This window comes from Schistocerca serialis, chromosome 4, assembly GCF_023864345.2.
Source record: "Schistocerca serialis cubense isolate TAMUIC-IGC-003099 chromosome 4, iqSchSeri2.2, whole genome shotgun sequence".
Taxonomy (NCBI): domain Eukaryota; kingdom Metazoa; phylum Arthropoda; class Insecta; order Orthoptera; family Acrididae; genus Schistocerca; species Schistocerca serialis.
In genome coordinates, this window is record NC_064641.1 from 415334727 (window position 1) to 415339726 (window position 5000).

Genomic DNA, 5000 nt, shown 5'->3' on the forward strand with positions numbered 1-5000 from the left:
CCTACGTTGTGCCTTAACCTAACCTACGTTGTGCCTTAACCTAACCTACGTTGTGCCTTAACCTAACCTACGTTGTGCCTTAACCTAACCTACGTTGTGCCTTAACCTAACCTACGTTGTGCTTAACCTAACCTACGTTGTGCCTTAACCTAACCTACGTTGTGCCTTAACCTAACCTACGTTGTGCCTTAACCTAACCTACGTTGTGCCTTAACCTAACCTACGTTGTGCCTTAACCTAACCTACGTTGTGCCTTAACCTAACCTACGTTGTGCCTTAACCTAACCTACGTTGTGCCTTAACCTAACCTACGTTGTGCCTTAACCTAACCTACGTTGTGCCTTAACCTAACCTACGTTGTGCCTTAACCTAACCTACGTTGTGCCTTAACCTAACCTACGTTGTGCCTTAACCTAACCTACGTTGTGCCTTAACCTAACCTACGTTGTGCCTTAACCTAACCTACGTTGTGCCTTAACCTAACCTACGTTGTGCCTTAACCTAACCTACGTTGTGCCTTAATCTAACCTATGTTGTGCCTTAACCTAACCTACGTTGTGCCTTAACCTAACCTAATTTGTGCCTTAACCTAACCTAATTTGTGCCTTAACCTAACCTAATTTGTGCCTTAACCTAACCTAATTTGTGCCTTAACCTAACCTAATTTGTGCCTTAACCTAACCTAATTTGTGCCTTAACCTAACCTAATTTGTGCCTTAACCTAACCTAATTTGTGCCTTAACCTAACCTAATTTGTGCCTTAACCTAACCTACGTTGTGCCTTAACCTAACCTACGTTGTGCCTTAACCTAACCTACGTTGTGCCTTAACCTAACCTACGTTGTGCCTTAACCTAACCTACGTTGTGCCTTAACCTAACCTACGTTGTGCCTTAACCTAACCTATGTTGTGCCTTAACCTAACCTACGTTGTGCCTTAACCTAACCTACGTTGTGCCTTAACCTAACCTACGTTGTGCCTTAACCTAACCTACGTTGTGCCTTAACCTAACCTACGTTGTGCCTTAACCTAACCTACGTTGTGCCTTAACCTAACCTACGTTGTGCCTTAACCTAACCTACGTTGTGCCTTAACCTAACCTACGTTGTGCCTTAACCTAACCTAATTTGTGCCTTAACCTAACCTAATTTGTGCCTTAACCTAACCTAATTTGTGCCTTAACCTAACCTAATTTGTGCCTTAACCTAACCTAATTTGTGCCTTAACCTAACCTAATTTGTGCCTTAACCTAACCTAATTTGTGCCTTAACCTAACCTAATTTGTGCCTTAACCTAACCTAATTTGTGCCTTAACCTAACCTACGTTGTGCCTTAACCTAACCTACGTTGTGCCTTAACCTAACCTACGTTGTGCCTTAACCTAACCTACGTTGTGCCTTAACCTAACCTACGTTGTGCCTTAACCTAACCTACGTTGTGCCTTAACCTAACCTAGTTTGTGCCTTAACCTAACCTAGTTTGTGCCTTAACCTAACCTAATTTGTGCCTTAACGTAACCCATGTTGTGCCGTAACGTAACCCATGTTGTGCCGTAACGTAACCCATGTTGTGCCGTAACGTAACCCATGTTGTGCCGTAACGTAACCCATGTTGTGCCGTAACGTAACCCATGTTGTGCCGTAACGTAACCCATGTTGTGCCGTAACGTAACCCATGTTGTGCCGTAACGTAACCCATGTTGTGCCGTAACGTAACCCATGTTGTGCCGTAACGTAACCCATGTTGTGCCGTAACGTAACCCATGTTGTGCCGTAACGTAACCCATGTTGTGCCGTAACGTAACCTATAATATGCCTTAACCTAACCTATAATATGCCTTAACCTAACCTATAATATGCCTTAACCTAACCTATAATATGCCTTAACCTAACCTATAATATGCCTTAACCTAACCTATAATATGCCTTAACCTAACCTATAATATGCCTTAACCTAACCTATAATATGCCTTAACCTAACCCATAATATGCCTTAACCTAACCTATAATATGCCTTAACCTAACCTAAAGTGCGCCGTAACCAAAACTATATTGCGCCTTAACCTGACGCACGTTGTCGCTGAACCTGCTCTGTAATTGTTATGCAACTCGTTAAATTAGTGTAGTGTTGCCTAACCGCAACCCTCGCAATATAGTTCGCTACTCGCACTGCCCGGTCCCCTGTGTATCGCGTCATGTTAAACACCTTGCAGGTGTTGCTGACTTTCCACATGCTCCTGCTATACACTGTAATGTGGATAGCAGCAGGACGTACATGCCCCCCCCCCTTCCCCCCTGCCTTCGCAAGCTGGTCGGTGAGAAGTTTGCATGTTCAACGCCCTTCGCATGCCGACGTACTCAGCCTACGTTGTGGTACGGCCTGTCACCTGTCCGCCGATGTACGCAAAACCCACAAACTGTACTGCACATTGGTCCGTATGTACTGAATGATACATCGTGGCACATGTGGCCGTATGACGACTGCGCCTAGCAACGGCGGACCATACAGTCCAAATATTGTGCACGCAGCTACGTGTCGTCTCCCTATAAGAGCTGGATTGCAGTGTGGTACGCCATACAGACGTGTGGGAGGAACGGACGCCCTGGATGGCGATCAGCATGAGCAGTCTGTTGATGTAGTGGAGCGTGTATTCGGACGTAGTCGTCTCTTCTCACACACCGTGATAGCATGTTGCACCGTGTTCCACATCTGCGACATGCTGCAGAGGCCGGCTGACAGTCGTTCGCGCAATGGACACCGCATACGTACGGGGTCGACCTTCCACGTGTTCTCTAGGCGTGCACATGTTGTTGCGTCTATGTGGGCAGACGTAGTGTGTTGTGACACCTGACACAGGCATGCAATACTCGTTGCAAATGGCGATGGACGTGTACGTTTGCTGGTGACGTTACGCAAATGAACAACTGGTAACCCGTTGTGGTGCGGTTGTTCTCGCTAGAGGTGAATCAGTGTTGGCGACGATCGGTCGAGCTATTAACCGGTTGTTTCAGGGATACCCACCATGCCCACGAACGTGAAAGGGGATCTGGGTGTGAGGCGATACGCGGCGGTGGCTGGGTGGGACCGTCCCCGGCCGGTGAGGGGGGGCCGCCCGGCGTGCTGGCAGCGCGGTGCGTGGGCGCACGCGCTACAGCCGGCTGGTGGGGGCGGCCAGTGGCAGGCGCGCCGGCCGACGGACGCGGCAGGCGGCGCAGCTGCGCGCCGGCGCCCCCTGCTCGCGGCGCCTTGCGGCCAAAGTAGGTCCTCGCGGGCCCGGTGCGAAGCGCGGTGGCCATCTGCAGTGTGCTGGTCCGATTGAGGACTTTGTGCGCTGAGGATGCGCCGCCGCCCGGCGCTCGGCGCCGCGACGCCGTCTGCTGCTCGGTCGCCCCAGCGGTTCTCGCAGGTGGTTTGTATCGCAGCTGTGCGGACGTGTTGGCGCGTGCGCTGTGCTGGGAGAGTTCGCTTCGGCACCCAAGTGGGGCTTTTGTCCTTCTGTGGCGCCGGCGTTGGAGCTGCCGGTCACCGTAGGTGGCGCGTGTTGTCTCCCGCCGGCAATGCCACGACAGCACGCTCCCGGGCCTCTGTCGGCAGCGGCAAGCTCAGTTGGGAGCACGGGTGGTCGCACCTAAAGCGTCTACTCGCCTAACTCCGGGCGATTGCGCCTCTCTCGAACCCGACCAAGTACTTAGGACGGCGCTGCGCGCCGCCGGGACCTGAGAGGGTTTCGAGGTGTGTTGTGCAGGGGAGCTCAGCCTCCTCCTGTTTGCAGAATAATTGAGCGGACGCTTGCGTGTTCGCGCGGGCCCCCGGGACACACTCCCGGGCGGCCGGCTGCTCAGCTCTAGTTGACGCAGCTCCCTGGTTGATCCTGCCAGTAGTCATATGCTTGTCTCAAAGATTAAGCCATGCATGTCTCAGTACAAGCCGCATTAAGGTGAAACCGCGAATGGCTCATTAAATCAGTTATGGTTCCTTAGATCGTACCCACGTTACTTGGATAACTGTGGTAATTCTAGAGCTAATACATGCAAACAGAGTCCCGACCAGAGATGGAAGGGACGCTTTTATTAGATCAAAACCAATCGGTCGGCTCGTCCGGTCCGTTTGCCTTGGTGACTCTGAATAACTTTGGGCTGATCGCACGGTCCTCGTACCGGCGACGCATCTTTCAAATGTCTGCCTTATCAACTGTCGATGGTAGGTTCTGCGCCTACCATGGTTGTAACGGGTAACGGGGAATCAGGGTTCGATTCCGGAGAGGGAGCCTGAGAAACGGCTACCACATCCAAGGAAGGCAGCAGGCGCGCAAATTACCCACTCCCGGCACGGGGAGGTAGTGACGAAAAATAACGATACGGGACTCATCCGAGGCCCCGTAATCGGAATGAGTACACTTTAAATCCTTTAACGAGTATCTATTGGAGGGCAAGTCTGGTGCCAGCAGCCGCGGTAATTCCAGCTCCAATAGCGTATATTAAAGTTGTTGCGGTTAAAAAGCTCGTAGTTGGATTTGTGTCCCACGCTGTTGGTTCACCGCCCGTCGGTGTTTAACTGGCATGTATCGTGGGACGTCCTGCCGGTGGGGCGAGCCGAAGGCGTGCGACCGCCTCGTGCGTGCTCGTGCGTCCCGAGGCGGACCCCGTTGAAATCCTACCAGGGTGCTCTTTATTGAGTGTCTCGGTGGGCCGGCACGTTTACTTTGAACAAATTAGAGTGCTTAAAGCAGGCAAGCCCGCCTGAATACTGTGTGCATGGAATAATGGAATAGGACCTCGGTTCTATTTTGTTGGTTTTCGGAACCCGAGGTAATGATTAATAGGGACAGGCGGGGGCATTCGTATTGCGACGTTAGAGGTGAAATTCTTGGATCGTCGCAAGACGAACAGAAGCGAAAGCATTTGCCAAGTATGTTTTCATTAATCAAGAACGAAAGTTAGAGGTTCGAAGGCGATCAGATACCGCCCTAGTTCTAACCATAAACGATGCCAGCCAGCGAT

General features: G+C 51.1%; 1 non-coding gene across 1 annotated transcript in view; it reads left to right on the forward strand.

Annotated features, from left to right (window-relative positions):
• Window positions 1–3858: 3858 nt before the first annotated feature.
• The window catches only part of LOC126476823 (small subunit ribosomal RNA), a 1909-nt gene continuing 767 nt past the window's right edge, over window positions 3859–5000 (forward strand). The window contains exon 1 of the ribosomal RNA XR_007587262.1: window positions 3859–5000. This exon is cut by the window's right edge and continues 767 nt beyond it. This is a non-coding gene — a ribosomal RNA (small subunit ribosomal RNA).